This window comes from Anomaloglossus baeobatrachus, chromosome 5 (assembly GCF_048569485.1).
Source record: "Anomaloglossus baeobatrachus isolate aAnoBae1 chromosome 5, aAnoBae1.hap1, whole genome shotgun sequence".
In the NCBI taxonomy this organism is placed as follows: Eukaryota; Metazoa; Chordata; class Amphibia; order Anura; family Aromobatidae; genus Anomaloglossus; species Anomaloglossus baeobatrachus.
In genome coordinates this window covers 380,874,382-380,890,626 of record NC_134357.1, presented here as the reverse complement: position 1 = coordinate 380,890,626, position 16,245 = coordinate 380,874,382, and the positions used below count along the sequence as shown (strand labels likewise).

Below are 16,245 nucleotides of genomic sequence, written 5' to 3'. Positions count from 1 at the left end.
CTAATAATATCAGCCCCCAGTTGTCTGCTGTACCGGACCTTCCGTCATTTAAAAAAAAAAAAAAGTGAAATGTGGGATCCCCTTTATTTTTCATAAGCAGCCAAGATATAGCAGACAGCTGAGGGGTGTTCTAGTGCTGGATATGAAATATGGGGGGAACCCCATGTCATTTTTTTTTTTTAAACCCCCCCCCCAAAAAAAAAACTAAATAAAAATCAGCTGTCCAAGCTAGCTATCCCTCTATTGAGCGGACATACCCTAAGATAGGGGGAGGAATCTTGCATTTATGCGCCACACCAGCAGTGAAATAAAAAAAAAAACAAAAAACTGCTGGACTGCTGCTTTAAAACCATGTCAGGGGGAAAAAAAAAAGCCTGAAAACATTGATATGAACAGAAAGCGTATGTGCATGTGGCTATTTGTGTCTTTTTTAGGTAATTAAAAACGATGAGTCTTCTGGTGGAAATTTCTTCTGGAAATGCTGCTCCTTGGGGAGGTTTTTTCTTAGTTTTTTGTTTCCTGAAGTGTTTTTTTCCAGCCTTTTGATTACACAGTGCAGTTTGGAGGGTTTCCTTCTGGAATAGATGCATGCGCTTTCTTCCCCACAGACCCCTTCCCTACCAAATGGATCCACTGTAAAATCCTCCCCCAAACACTGTGTGAACCAGGCCTTACCCGAACCAATTTGCTACCGAATTTTTTTTTTTATCGCTGGCAGATAATTTTTGGACCCTGCCTAACATTAAGCTATTAACAGTATATGGCGGGTTTATCCGGCATAATCACCGGTAAATGAATGCTCCATGGTGTTCTCGTCATGCTGATTGAGCGGGTACTATGTCCATACATTGGCTCCATTGCTGTGGGCTACTATTGTGTTTTTCACTGTTCAGGGTGGAAGCCTGTGCTGCTAAGGCCCAACATGGAGGGATTTGTTTATAGGGACTTAGAACGTCTCACAAATAGTTAATGGAATGTTGTAATGTATAAAATGGGAAGGTGATAAAACATGACAGACTGTCTATATGAGACCGAGGGCAGACAGTGAGCGCAGACGTCTATAGCAACCAGTCGGGTGAGTGGTTGCTATGGGTGTTTTCAGTGACAGAGCAGGGCCGCCTTCCCGGCATGCTCTCTGCCCGGGAGCCGGAGCGCTGGCTGTAGGAGGCTATATGAGCGCCAGGCCCCGCCCCCGGCCTGTGTCCCGCTCCTGCGCTGCTGGCTGTGCAGTCTGTACTGCCGGGCTGTGACTGACTCCACGGTAATGGCAGAGCCGGGTTTCCCGCCATAATGCGCCACATGGCGTGAGTGGGAGTGCTGAGGGCTGGGCCCGGGACAGGAGGCCATTCTGGGTTAAGTGCTACATAGTACAGGCTGTGCATTAGTGTTTGGTAAGGGGCACGGTAGTCTGCATATATTGGCCGCAGGTGAGGCTGTGTACAGTTATAAAGTGCAGGATGGAGGTGCACGGCAGATTCGTTACATTTTACTTTAGAAGGTGTAATAACTGATGTCTGACTCAAAGTTTTATTGGGTAAACAAAAAAAAAAAAAAAAAGCTTTGTTTTTTTTTTCTGCTCCCTCCCGTCAGACTGCGGCTGGTTGTTGCTGCGCCCCCTCCCGTCAGACTGCGGCTGGTTGTTGCTGCGCCCCCTCCCGTCAGACTGCGGCTGGTTGTTGCTGCTGTGCCCCCTCCCGTCAGACCGCGGCTGGTTGTTGCTCCTGCGCCCCCTCCCATCAGACTGCGGCTGGTTGTTGCTGCGCCCCCTCCCGCCAGACTGCGGCTGGTTGTTGCTGCGCCCCCTCCCGTCAGACTGCGGCTGGTTGTTGCTGCGCCCCCTCCCGTCAGACTGCGGCTGGTTGTTGCTGCGCCCCGTCCCGTCAGACTGCGGCTGGTTGTTGCTGCTGCGCCCCCTCCCATCAGACTGCGGCTGGTTGTTGTTGCTGCGCCCCCTCCCATCAGACTGCGGCTGGTTGTTGCTGCGCCCCGTCCCGTCAGACTGCGGCTGGTTGTTGCTGCGCCCCCTCCCATCAGACTGCGGCTGGTTGGTGCTGCGCCCCCTCCCGTCAGACTGCGGCTGGTTGTTGCTGCTGCGCCCCCTCCCGTCAGACTGCGGCTGGTTGTTGCTGCTGCGCCCCCTCCCGTCAGACTGCGGCTGGTTGTTGCTGCGCCCCCTCCCGTCAGACTGCGGCTGGTTGTTGCTGCGCCCCCTCCTGTCAGACTGCGGCTGGTTGTTGCTGCTGCGCCCCCTCCCATCAGACTGCGGCTGGTTGTTGCTGCGACCCGTCCCGTCAGACTGCGGCTGGTTGTTGCTGCGACCCGTCCCGTCAGACTGCGGCTGGTTGTTGCTGCGACCCGTCCCGTCAGACTGCGGCTGGTTGTTGCTGCGACCCGTCCCGTCAGACTGCGGCTGGTTGTTGCTGCGCCCCCTCCCGTCAGACTGCGGCTGGTTGTTGCTGCGCCCCCTCCCGTCAGACTGCGGCTGGTTGTTGCTGCGCCCCCTCCCGTCAGACTGCGGCTGGTTGTTGCTGCGCCCCGTCCCGTCAGACTGCGGCTGGTTGTTGCTGCTGCGCCCCCTCCCATCAGACTGCGGCTGGTTGTTGTTGCTGCGCCCCCTCCCATCAGACTGCGGCTGGTTGTTGCTGCGCCCCCTCCCGTCAGACTGCGGCTGGTTGTTGCTGCGCCCCCTCCCGTCAGACTGCGGCTGGTTGTTGCTGCGCCCCCTCCCGTCAGACTGCGGCTGGTTGTTGCTGCGCCCCCTCCCGTCAGACTGCGGCTGGTTGTTGCTGCGCCCCCTCCCGTCAGACTGCGGCTGGTTGTTGCTGCGCCCCCTCCCGTCAGACTGCGGCTGGTTGTTGCTGCGCCCCCTCCCGTCAGACTGCGGCTGGTTGTTGCTGCGCCCCGTCCCGTCAGACTGCGGCTGGTTGTTGCTGCTGCGCCCCCTCCCATCAGACTGCGGCTGGTTGTTGTTGCTGCGCCCCCTCCCATCAGACTGCGGCTGGTTGTTGCTGCGCCCCGTCCCGTCAGACTGCGGCTGGTTGTTGCTGCGCCCCCTCCCATCAGACTGCGGCTGGTTGGTGCTGCGCCCCCTCCCGTCAGACTGCGGCTGGTTGTTGCTGCTGCGCCCCCTCCCGTCAGACTGCGGCTGGTTGTTGCTGCGCCCCCTCCCGTCAGACTGCGGCTGGTTGTTGCTGTGCCCCCTCCCGTCAGACTGCGGCTGGTTGTTGCTGCGCCCCCTCCTGTCAGACTGCGGCTGGTTGTTGCTGCTGCGCCCCCTCCCATCAGACTGCGGCTGGTTGTTGCTGCGACCCGTCCCGTCAGACTGCGGCTGGTTGTTGCTGCGACCCGTCCCGTCAGACTGCGGCTGGTTGTTGCTGCGCCCCCTCCCGTCAGACTGCGGCTGGTTGTTGCTGCGACCCGTCCCGTCAGACTGCGGCTGGTTGTTGCTGCGCCCCCTCCCGTCAGACTGCGGCTGGTTGTTGCTGCGCCCCCTCCCGTCAGACTGCGGCTGGTTGTTGCTGCGCCCCCTCCCGTCAGACTGCGGCTGGTTGTTTCTGCGCCCCGTCCCGTCAGACTGCGGCTGGTTGTTGCTGCTGCGCCCCCTCCCATCAGACTGCGGCTGGTTGTTGTTGCTGCGCCCCCTCCCATCAGACTGCGGCTGGTTGTTGCTGCGCCCCCTCCCGTCAGACTGCGGCTGGTTGTTGCTGCGCCCCCTCCCGTCAGACTGCGGCTGGTTGTTGCTGCGCCCCCTCCCGTCAGACTGCGGCTGGTTGTTGCTGCGCCCCCTCCCGTCAGACTGCGGCTGGTTGTTGCTGCGCCCCCTCCCGTCAGACTGCGGCTGGTTGTTGCTGCGCCCCCTCCCGTCAGACTGCGGCTGGTTGTTGCTGCGCCCCGTCCCGTCAGACTGCGGCTGGTTGTTGCTGCTGCGCCCCCTCCCATCAGACTGCGGCTGGTTGTTGTTGCTGCGCCCCCTCCCATCAGACTGCGGCTGGTTGTTGCTGCGCCCCGTCCCGTCAGACTGCGGCTGGTTGTTGCTGCGCCCCCTCCCATCAGACTGCGGCTGGTTGGTGCTGCGCCCCCTCCCGTCAGACTGCGGCTGGTTGTTGCTGCTGCGCCCCCTCCCGTCAGACTGCGGCTGGTTGTTGCTGCGCCCCCTCCCGTCAGACTGCGGCTGGTTGTTGCTGTGCCCCCTCCCGTCAGACTGCGGCTGGTTGTTGCTGCGCCCCCTCCTGTCAGACTGCGGCTGGTTGTTGCTGCTGCGCCCCCTCCCATCAGACTGCGGCTGGTTGTTGCTGCGACCCGTCCCGTCAGACTGCGGCTGGTTGTTGCTGCGACCCGTCCCGTCAGACTGCGGCTGGTTGTTGCTGCGCCCCCTCCCGTCAGACTGCGGCTGGTTGTTGCTGCGACCCGTCCCGTCAGACTGCGGCTGGTTGTTGCTGCGCCCCCTCCCGTCAGACTGCGGCTGGTTGTTGCTGCGCCCCCTCCCGTCAGACTGCGGCTGGTTGTTGCTGCGCCCCCTCCCGTCAGACTGCGGCTGGTTGTTGCTGCGCCCCCTCCCGTCAGACTGCGGCTGGTTGTTGCTGCGCCCCGTCCCGTCAGACTGCGGCTGGTTGTTGCTGCTGCGCCCCCTCCCATCAGACTGCGGCTGGTTGTTGTTGCTGCGCCCCCTCCCATCAGACTGCGGCTGGTTGTTGCTGCGCCCCCTCCCGTCAGACTGCGGCTGGTTGTTGCTGCGCCCCCTCCCGTCAGACTGCGGCTGGTTGTTGCTGCGCCCCCTCCCGTCAGACTGCGGCTGGTTGTTGCTGCGCCCCCTCCCGTCAGACTGCGGCTGGTTGTTGCTGCGCCCCCTCCCGTCAGACTGCGGCTGGTTGTTGCTGCGCCCCCTCCCGTCAGACTGCGGCTGGTTGTTGCTGCGCCCCCTCCCGTCAGACTGCGGCTGGTTGTTGCTGCGCCCCGTCCCGTCAGACTGCGGCTGGTTGTTGCTGCTGCGCCCCCTCCCATCAGACTGCGGCTGGTTGTTGTTGCTGCGCCCCCTCCCATCAGACTGCGGCTGGTTGTTGCTGCGCCCCGTCCCGTCAGACTGCGGCTGGTTGTTGCTGCGCCCCCTCCCATCAGACTGCGGCTGGTTGGTGCTGCGCCCCCTCCCGTCAGACTGCGGCTGGTTGTTGCTGCTGCGCCCCCTCCCGTCAGACTGCGGCTGGTTGTTGCTGCGCCCCCTCCCGTCAGACTGCGGCTGGTTGTTGCTGTGCCCCCTCCCGTCAGACTGCGGCTGGTTGTTGCTGCGCCCCCTCCTGTCAGACTGCGGCTGGTTGTTGCTGCTGCGCCCCCTCCCATCAGACTGCGGCTGGTTGTTGCTGCGACCCGTCCCGTCAGACTGCGGCTGGTTGTTGCTGCGCCCCCTCCCGTCAGACTGCGGCTGGTTGTTGCTGCGCCCCCTCCCGTCAGACTGCGGCTGGTTGTTGCTGCGACCCGTCCCGTCAGACTGCGGCTGGTTGTTGCTGCGCCCCCTCCCGTCAGACTGCGGCTGGTTGTTGCTGCGCCCCCTCCCGTCAGACTGCGGCTGGTTGTTGCTGCGCCCCCTCCCGTCAGACTGCGGCTGGTTGTTGCTGCTGTGCCCCCTCCCGTCAGACCGCGGCTGGTTGTTGCTCCTGCGCCCCCTCCCATCAGACTGCGGCTGGTTGTTGCTGCGCCCCCTCCCGTCAGACTGCGGCTGGTTGTTGCTGCGCCCCCTCCCGTCAGACTGCGGCTGGTTGTTGCTGCGCCCCCTCCCGTCAGACTGCGGCTGGTTGTTGCTGCGCCCCGTCCCGTCAGACTGCGGCTGGTTGTTGCTGCTGCGCCCCCTCCCATCAGACTGCGGCTGGTTGTTGTTGCTGCGCCCCCTCCCATCAGACTGCGGCTGGTTGTTGCTGCGCCCCGTCCCGTCAGACTGCGGCTGGTTGTTGCTGCGCCCCCTCCCATCAGACTGCGGCTGGTTGTTGCTGCGCCCCCTCCCGTCAGACTGCGGCTGGTTGTTGCTGCTGCGCCCCCTCCCGTCAGACTGCGGCTGGTTGTTGCTGCGCCCCCTCCCGTCAGACTGCGGCTGGTTGTTGCTGTGCCCCCTCCCGTCAGACTGCGGCTGGTTGTTGCTGCGCCCCCTCCTGTCAGACTGCGGCTGGTTGTTGCTGCTGCGCCCCCTCCCATCAGACTGCGGCTGGTTGTTGCTGCGACCCGTCCCGTCAGACTGCGGCTGGTTGTTGCTGCGACCCGTCCCGTCAGACTGCGGCTGGTTGTTGCTGCGCCCCCTCCCGTCAGACTGCGGCTGGTTGTTGCTGCGACCCGTCCCGTCAGACTGCGGCTGGTTGTTGCTGCGACCCGTCCCGTCAGACTGCGGCTGGTTGTTGCTGCGCCCCCTCCCGTCAGACTGCGGCTGGTTGTTGCTGCGCCCCCTCCCGTCAGACTGCGGCTCGTTGTTGCTGCGCCCCGTCCCGTCAGACTGCGGCTGGTTGTTGCTGCTGCGCCCCCTCCCATCAGACTGCGGCTGGTTGTTGTTGCTGCGCCCCCTCCCATCAGACTGCGGCTGGTTGTTGCTGCGCCCCCTCCCGTCAGACTGCGGCTGGTTGTTGCTGCGCCCCCTCCCGTCAGACTGCGGCTGGTTGTTGCTGCGCCCCCTCCCGTCAGACTGCGGCTGGTTGTTGCTGCGCCCCCTCCCGTCAGACTGCGGCTGGTTGTTGCTGCGCCCCCTCCCGTCAGACTGCGGCTGGTTGTTGCTGCGCCCCCTCCCGTCAGACTGCGGCTGGTTGTTGCTGCGCCCCCTCCCGTCAGACTGCGGCTGGTTGTTGCTGCGCCCCGTCCCGTCAGACTGCGGCTGGTTGTTGCTGCTGCGCCCCCTCCCATCAGACTGCGGCTGGTTGTTGTTGCTGCGCCCCCTCCCATCAGACTGCGGCTGGTTGTTGCTGCGCCCCGTCCCGTCAGACTGCGGCTGGTTGTTGCTGCGCCCCCTCCCATCAGACTGCGGCTGGTTGGTGCTGCGCCCCCTCCCGTCAGACTGCGGCTGGTTGTTGCTGCTGCGCCCCCTCCCGTCAGACTGCGGCTGGTTGTTGCTGCGCCCCCTCCCGTCAGACTGCGGCTGGTTGTTGCTGTGCCCCCTCCCGTCAGACTGCGGCTGGTTGTTGCTGCGCCCCCTCCTGTCAGACTGCGGCTGGTTGTTGCTGCTGCGCCCCCTCCCATCAGACTGCGGCTGGTTGTTGCTGCGACCCGTCCCGTCAGACTGCGGCTGGTTGTTGCTGCGACCCGTCCCGTCAGACTGCGGCTGGTTGTTGCTGCGCCCCCTCCCGTCAGACTGCGGCTGGTTGTTGCTGCGACCCGTCCCGTCAGACTGCGGCTGGTTGTTGCTGCGCCCCCTCCCGTCAGACTGCGGCTGGTTGTTGCTGCGCCCCCTCCCGTCAGACTGCGGCTGGTTGTTGCTGCGCCCCCTCCCGTCAGACTGCGGCTGGTTGTTGCTGCGCCCCGTCCCGTCAGACTGCGGCTGGTTGTTGCTGCTGCGCCCCCTCCCATCAGACTGCGGCTGGTTGTTGTTGCTGCGCCCCCTCCCATCAGACTGCGGCTGGTTGTTGCTGCGCCCCGTCCCGTCAGACTGCGGCTGGTTGTTGCTGCGCCCCCTCCCATCAGACTGCGGCTGGTTGTTGCTGCGCCCCCTCCCGTCAGACTGCGGCTGGTTGTTGCTGCGCCCCCTCCCGTCAGACTGCGGCTGGTTGTTGCTGCTGCGCCCCCTCCCGTCAGACTGCGGCTGGTTGTTGCTGCTGCGCCCCCTCCCGTCAGACTGCGGCTGGTTGTTGCTGCGCCCCCTCCCGTCAGACTGCGGCTGGTTGTTGCTGCGCCCCCTCCCGTCAGACTGCGGCTGGTTGTTGCTGCGCCCCCTCCCGTCAGACTGCGGCTGGTTGTTGCTGCGCCCCCTCCCGTCAGACTGCGGCTGGTTGTTGCTGTGCCCCCTCCCGTCAGACTGCGGCTGGTTGTTGCTGCGCCCCCTCCCGTCAGACTGCGGCTGGTTGTTTCTGCGCCCCCTCCCGTCAGACTGCGGCTGGTTGTTGCTGCGCCCCCTCCCGTCAGACTGCGGCTGGTTGTTGCTGCTGCGCCCCCTCCCGTCAGACTGCGGCTTGTTGTTGCTGCGCCCCCTCCCGTCAGACTGCGGCTGGTTGTTGCTGCTGCGCCCCCTCCCGTCAGACTGGGCTGGTTGTTGCTGCTGCGCCCCCTCCCGTCAGACTGCGGCTGGTTGTTGCTGCTGCGCCCCCTCCCGTCAGACTGCGGCTGGTTGTTGCTGCTGCGCCCCCTCCCGTCAGACCGGCTTGTTGTTGCTGCGCCCCCTCCCGTCAGACTGCGGCTGGTTGTTGCTGCTGCGCCCCCTCCCGTCAGACTGGGCTGGTTGTTGCTGCTGCGCCCCCTCCCGTCAGACTGGGCTGGTTGTTGCTGCTGCGCCCCCTCCTGTCAGACTGCGGCTGGTTGTTGCTGCTGCGCCCCCTCCCGTCAGACCGGCTGGTTGTTGCTGCTGCGCCCCCTCCCGTCAGACCGGCTGGTTGTTGCTGCTGCGCCCCCTCCCATCAGACTGCGGCTGGTTGTTGCTGCGCCCCCTCCCTTCAGACTGCGGCTGGTTGTTGCTACGCCCCCTCCCGTCAGACCGGCTTGTTGCTGCTGCGCCCCCTCCCGTCAGACTGCGGCTGGTTGTTGCTGCTGCGCCCCCTCCCGTCAGACTGGGCTGGTTGTTGCTGCTGCGCCCCCTCCCGTCAGACTGGGCTGGTTGTTGCTGCTGCGCCCCCTCCCGTCAGACTGGGCTGGTTGTTGCTGCTGCGCCCCCTCCCGTCAGACTGCGGCTGGTTGTTGCTGCTGCGCCCCCTCCCGTCAGACCGGCTGGTTGTTGCTGCGCCCCCTCCCGTCAGACCGCGGCTGGTTGTTGCTGCTGCGCCCCCTCCCATCAGACTGCGGCTGGTTGTTGCTGCGCCCCCTCCCTTCAGACTGCGGCTGGTTGTTGCTACGCCCCCTCCCGTCAGACTGCGGCTGGTTGTTGCTGCTGCACCCCCTCCCATCAGACTGCGGCTGGTTGTTGCTGCGCCCCGTCCCGTCAGACTGCGGCTGGTTGTTGCTGCGCCCCCTCCCGTCAGACTGCGGCTGGTTGTTGCTGCGCCCCCTCCCGTCAGACTGCGGCTGGTTGTTGCTGCGCCCCCTCCCGTCAGACTGCGGCTGGTTGTTGCTGCGCCCCCTCCCGTCAGACTGCGGCTGGTTGTTGCTGCGCCCCCTCCCGTCAGACTGCGGCTGGTTGTTGCTGCGCCCCCTCCCGTCAGACTGCGGCTGGTTGTTGCTGCGCCCCCTCCCGTCAGACTGCGGCTGGTTGTTGCTGCGCCCCCTCCCGTCAGACTGCGGCTGGTTGTTGCTGCGCCCCCTCCCGTCAGACTGCGGCTGGTTGTTGCTGCGCCCCCTCCCGTCAGACTGCGGCTGGTTGTTGCTGCGCCCCCTCCCGTCAGACTGCGGCTGGTTGTTGCTGCGCCCCCTCCCGTCAGACTGCGGCTGGTTGTTGCTGCGCCCCCTCCCGTCAGACTGCGGCTGGTTGTTGCTGCGCCCCCTCCCGTCAGACTGCGGCTGGTTGTTGCTGCGCCCCCTCCCGTCAGACTGCGGCTGGTTGTTGCTGCGCCCCCTCCCGTCAGACTGCGGCTGGTTGTTGCTGCGCCCCCTCCCGTCAGACTGCGGCTGGTTGTTGCTGCGCCCCCTCCCGTCAGACTGCGGCTGGTTGTTGCTGCGCCCCCCTCCCGTCAGACTGCGGCTGGTTGTTGCTGCGCCCCCTCCCGTCAGACTGCGGCTGGCTGTTGCTGCTGCGCCCCCTCCCGTCAGACTGCGGCTGGCTGTTGCTGCTGCGCCCCCTCCCGTCAGACTGCGGCTGGCTGTTGCTGCTGCGCCCCCTCCCGACAGACTGCGGCTGGCTGTTGCTGCTGCGCCCCCTCCCGACAGACCGCGGCTGGCTGTTGCTGCTGCGCCCCCTCCCGACAGACCGCGGCTGGCTGTTGCTGCTGCGCCCCCTCCCGACAGACCGCGGCTGGCTGTTGCTGCTGCGCCCCCTCCCGACAGACCGCGGCTGGCTGTTGCTGCTGCGCCCCCTCCCGACAGACCGCGGCTGGCTGTTGCTGCTGCGCCCCCTCCCGACAGACCGCGGCTGGCTGTTGCTGCTGCGCCCCCTCCCGACAGACCGCGGCTGGCTGTTGCTGCTGCGCCCCCTCCCGTCAGACCGCGGCTGCCTGTTGCTACGCCCCCTCCCGTCAGACCGCGGCTTTGTATTTGTCTACACACTCCCATCAGTTATGGTCCCATGAGCTGGCAGGGTCGGCAGATGGCGATGTGGCAGGGCGATGGTCACTAGGACCTCATTCAGACAAACACATTCCCATTACTTTTTCGGCGATTCGCCGACTGATCAAGAATGAAAAGACTTGTTTATTTGTGAGCCGAGTCCCCGTTCACTCCATGGGTCGGGGGGGGGGGGTATCGCACTCCATGCGGGTCACAGTTGAATGCAGATTAAGGCTAGTTTCACACTTGTAAAGCTTTTTTTTTTTTTTCTTATTCTTTACAGTTTTACAGGCAGCAGACTATTATGAATGATCAGCTGATCGCTCTTAATAGCCGGCGGCCGGGCGCTCAGCTGGGCACTGTCACTTGCCGGCGGCCGGGCATGCCGGCGGCCGGGCGCTCAGCTGAGCGCTGTCACTTGGCGGCCGGGCGCTCAGCTGAGCGCTGTCACTTGGCGGCCGGGCGCTCAGCTGAGCGCTGTCACTTGGCGGCGGCCGGGCGCTCAGCTGAGCGCTGTCGCTTGGCGGCGGCCGGGCGCTCAGCTGAGCGCTGTCACTTGGCGGCGGCCGGGCGCTCAGCTGAGCGCTGTCACTTGGCGGCGGCCGGGCGCTCAGCTGAGCGCTGTCACTTGGCGGCGGCCGGGCGCTCAGCTGAGCGCTGTCACTTGGCGGCGACCGGGCGCTCAGCTGAGCGCTGTCACTTGGCGGCGGCCGGGCGCTCAGCTGAGCGCTGTCACTTGGCGGCGGCCGGGCGCTCAGCTGAGCGCTGTCACTTGCCGGCGGCCGGCCATGCCGGCGGGCACTCGCTCAGTTGAGCGCTGTCACTTGCCGGCGGCCGGGCATGCCGGCGGGCACTCGCTCAGTTGAGCGCTGTCACTTGCCGGCGGCCGGGCATGCCGGCGGCCGGGCGCTCAGCTGAGCGCTGTCACTTGCCGGCGGTCGGGCATGCCGGCGGCCGGGCGCTCAGCTGAGCGCTGTCACTTGCCGGCGGCCGGGCGCTCAGCTGAGCGCTGTCACTTGCCGGCGGCCGGGCGCTCAGCTGAGCGCTGTCACTTGCCGGCGGCCAGCCATGCCGGCGGGCACTCGCTCAGTTGAGCGCTGTCACTTGCCGGCGGCCAGGCATGCCGGCGGGCGCTCAGTTGAGCGCTGTCACTTGCCGGCGGCCAGGCATGCCGGCGGGCACTCGCTCAGTTGAGCGCTGTCACTTGCCGGCGGCCAGGCATGCCGGCGGCCGGGCGCTCAGCTGAGCGCTGTCACTTGCCGGCGGTCGGGCATGCCGGCGGCCGGGCGCTCAGCTGAGCGCTGTCACTTGCCGGCGGCCGGGCGCTCAGCTGAGCGCTGTCACTTGCCGGCGGCCGGGCGCTCAGCTGAGCGCTGTCACTTGCCGGCGGCCAGCCATGCCGGCGGGCACTCGCTCAGTTGAGCGCTGTCACTTGCCGGCGGCCAGGCATGCCGGCGGGCGCTCAGTTGAGCGCTGTCACTTGCCGGCGGCCAGGCATGCCGGCGGGCAGGCGCTCAGTTGAGCGCTGTCACTTGCCGGCTGCCAGGCATGCCGGCGGGCGCTCGCTCAGTTGAGCGCTGTCACTTGCCGGGCATGGCGGCGGGCGGGCGCTCGGCTGAACGTTCAGCCACCGCAAGACAAAATAAAGTTTGTCATTTAAAAAAAAAAAAGAGCATGCGCAGTGAAATCCTGAGGATTCCGCTGCTCAACAAAATGTTCCATGCTGCGTTCCTCCCGCTCGGCGGAAGCAACGGAGCGTCGCCCAGCGGAAGCAACACACGTCCTTTTGGCACAATCCGTCATCCATACAAGTCTATGGGAAACAGCGGAATCCGTTAACGGATTCCGCTGTTTTCCAAAAGGGCGGATTGTAACGGAAGGAAAACAACGCAAGTGTGAAAGTACCCTAAGGCTATGTGCCCACGTTGCGTTCTGTCCCTGCAGAAATTTCTGCAGCGATTTGAATAGCACATGTGCGCTTCAAATCGCTGCAGAAACACTGCATACTGAAAAGCCGATTTCATGCGCTCTGGATGCAGTCCCTCCCATAGACAGAGTGGGGGCTGCATCCAAAGCGCATGAAAGACGTGACATGTTTCTTTTTAGAACGCAGCGATTTGGCAGCATGCAAATCGCTGCTTTCTAAAACACAATGTGCGCACGGATAATGCACGATCTTCATAGATTGTGCTGGTGAAGCAGGACGCATGCAGTTACGCTGCGGTGCAGAACGCAGCGTAACTGCATACAATACGCATACGTGGGCACAGCCTAAGGCTGCGTGCCCACGATCAGTGTTTGCAGCGTTTTGCATGTAGTGTGTTTTCGCTGCGTCCAAAACGCTGTGTTGTACAGTACAAGCATAGTGGATGGTATTTCTAGAAATACTGTCAAATACTGTCAAACTAATTTGATCAGCTTCTATGAAGAGGTAAGTTCAAGCCTGGACCAGGGAAATGCAGTGGATGTTGTGTATATGGACTTTTCAAAAGCTTTTGATACGGTGCCACACAAAAGGTTGGTACATAAAATGAGAATAATGGGGATAGGGGAAAATATGTGTAACTGGGTTAAAAACTGGCTCAGTGATAGGAAACAAAAGGTGGTTTTCTTCGTCGCTCCATTGGGAGACCCAGACGATTGGGTGTATAGCTACTGCCTCCGGAGGCCACACAAAGCATTACACTAAAAAGTGTAAGGCCCCTCCCCTTCTGGCTATACACCCCCAGTGGGATCACTGGCTCACCAGTTTTCGGCTTTGTGCGAAGGAGGTCAGACATCCACGCATAGCTCCACTGTTTAGTCAGCAGTAGCTGCTGACTATATCGGATGGAAGAAAAGAGGGCCCATATGGGGCCCCCAGCATGCTCCCTTCTCACCCCACTGGTGGTTTGTAAGGTTGAGGTACCTATTGCTGGTACGGCGGCTGGAGCCCACATGCTGTTTTCCTTCCCCATCCCCCTGAGGGGCTCTGAGGAAGTGGGATCTTACCGGCCCCAAAGCCCTGAGGCCGGGCTCCATCCACAGACCCATTGAACCTGCTGGATGTGGAGCGGGAGTGCCGTTCAGGGACATGGCCCTGCACCATTCAGGTACTCTGTGTCCCCGTACACACAGGCACAGCACACTCCAGACTTGCTGGGTGTGCTAGTGCGCCGGGGACAGTAAAGGGTTACAGTCACTGCAGCCTAGCTGAGTGACTTTATTTATTGGGAACTACCGCGCCGGACGCTCCGGGAGCGGCGGCGCGGCTGGGACTTGTAGTGCGCCGGGGACTTAGCGCCGACCGCGCTTTTACGGCGGCGGCGCTTATAAATCCAGTCCCCGGCTTTTGCGGCCTAGCTCAGCTTCGTTCCCGCCCCCACCCTGTCAATCAGGGTAGGGGAGAGACGCTGTACAATCAGCAGCGCCGAGGGCTGGAGCCTTATTTACATGCTCCAGCCCTCTCACTAGATTTCCCGCTCTGACTTGGGGCACGCCCACGGCCCGCCCCTACTCACACGAGCTGGAGAAGGACGCCGGCAGCCATTCCTGCAGCCCGAGCTGAGAGAACGGACTCTGGGCAGCCAACAGGAATAGGGCGACCACACACCCGCTTATAGGCGGGCGGTAAGCGGCACCTGGGGTGCTGACACTAAATACCGCAGTTTGTCTATTTGTATTTTAAGTACACTGCATAGGTCGCTATTTTGGGCTATATGCCCTCTTAGATGGCGACACATCAGCAGCAGGAAAGCATGGGTGCTAAGGCACAGGCTTTCTATGCTGCTTGTATTGCACGTACTGAAGTGTTCATGTGTATTTATGCTTGTATGCTATACACTGCACTGTACGGTCGCTAGTCTTGGCTATATTCGCCATAGAATGGCTAGACTACAGCAGCAGAAAAGCAAGGGTGCTGAGGCACAGGTTTTTTTCTATGCTGCTTGCATTGCAGGTGTTGCAGTGTTCATTTGTACTTATGCTTGTATGCTATACATTGCACTGTATGGTCGCTATTCTGGGCTATATTCCCCTAGATGGCTAGTCTACAGCAGCAGAAAAGCAGGCTTTCTATGCTGCTTGTATTGCATGTGCTGCAGTGTTCATTTGTACTTTATGCTTGTATGATATACATTGCACTGTACGGTCGCCACTCTTGGCTCTATAAGTCGGCAGCAGCATATAAGCAACACAGGCTTTCGACGCTGTTTTTGCTGCATGTGATACTGTTCCACGGCACTGCTCCCCATTGGGTGCAATGCTCCCCTGTAGCACTTGGTCAGCCGGGGTCTCTACTTGACGTGGCCAAAAGAACCACCTCTCAACCCTGTCCAAGGACAGGGACGGAGTTGCAATGGGATAGAGACTTGCAGTCCGGACAGGCCATGGGCAATCTGGATCATTGCTCCCTGGCCACCCTCACTTGGATTAAAATCGGTGCTCCGGGGGGGTCCCAGGAGGCTCTCTGTATGATGAGGCAGACGTAGCTCATCAGGACTTTGATCCTGACACCGCTCTCACTCCGGATACTCCGGATGGTGACGCCATAAGGAATGATCCTATAGCGTCCATCAATGGAATGTTGGATCTTTTCTCCCTCAGCTCCCCCAGCGGAGGAGTCAGCTTCACAGCAGGAGAAGTCCCATTTCAGTAGCTCAAACGTATATTGAGTATTGTTCTGGCCACGCTGACTTCAGAGAAGCAGTCCAGGAACACCACGCTTCCCAGATAAGCGTTTTCTCCAAACGTATTAAGGATACACGTTATCACTTTCCCCCTGACGTGGTCAGGCGTTGGACCCAGGGTCCAAAGGTGGATTCTCCAATCTCCAGGCTTGCGGCTAGAGCCATAGTTGCAGTGGAGATGGGACTTCACTTACAGATGCCATTGACAGACAGATGGACTCTGGTTGAAATCTGTCTGAGGCTATCGGCGTGTCGGTTGCTCCGGCATTCACAGCCGTATGGGCACCCTAAGCTTTTCAGCTGTTCTTGCGCAGCTGGTCTTGAGCACAGGTACATCTGTGCCGCAGGGGCGTCCGTAACCTCGCAATGTCTGCATTGCGACTTACCCTATTAATGCTGTCCTGGAAGGACAGCCGAGGTTTCGGTCCTTCCCAGGCTCGGGCAGGTCCCAATTGTCCTCGTCCAAAAGGGCTGAAAAGCCTCAGAGGGACTCAGCTGCCGGCCGGGCTCAATCACGCCCAAGGAAGGCAGCCGGAGGAACCGCTACCAAGGCGGTCTCCTCATGACTCTCAGCTCTCTCATCTTTCCGCATCCGCGGTTGATGGCAGACTCGCTCGCCTTTGGCGACATTTAGCTGCCACAGGTCACAGACCGGTGGGTGAGGGACAGTGTGCCCACGTGCACAGGACAGAGTTCTGTTCTCGTCCTCCGACTCGATTCTTCAGAACGTCCCCACCTCCCCACCGAGCAGATGCTCTTCTGCAGGCAGAAGGAGTGGTAATCCCGGTTCCTCTTCAGGAACAAGACACGGTTTTCCTCCAATCTGGTTGTGGTGCCAAACAAGGATGGCTCTTTCCGTTCCGTTCTGGACCTAAAACTGCTCAACAAGCACGTGGAGGCCAGGCGGTTCCGGATGATACCCTCCGCTCCGTCATTGCCTCAATGTCTCAAGGAAATTTCCTAGCATCAATAGACATCTAAGATGCTTATCTCCACGTGCCGATTGCTACAGAGCACCAATGTTTTTCTACATTTCGTGATAGGAAACGACCATCTTCAGTTCGTAGCTCTGCCATTCGGGCTGGCGACAGCCCCATGGGTGTTCGCCAAGGTCATGACGGCAGTGGTAGCAGTCTTGCACTCACAGGGACACTCTGTGATCCCTTACTTGGACGATCTACTTGTCAAGGCACCCTCTCAAGAGGCATGCCAACTCAGTCTGAATGTTGCGCTGGAAACTCTCCAGACGTTCGGGTGGATCATCAACTTC

The 16,245-nt window shown here is 62.1% G+C and overlaps 1 protein-coding gene across 1 annotated transcript in view; it reads left to right on the top strand.

Moving 5' to 3' along the window:
• Positions 1–1,211: 1,211 nt before the first annotated feature.
• Positions 1,212–16,245, top strand: part of LOC142310154 (embryonic polyadenylate-binding protein-like) — a 113,000-nt gene continuing 97,966 nt past the window's right edge. Inside the window, exon 1 of the mRNA XM_075347640.1 lies at positions 1,212–1,261. The gene's annotated coding sequence lies outside the window, so the exon portion shown is untranslated. The remainder of the gene's footprint in view (positions 1,262–16,245) is intronic.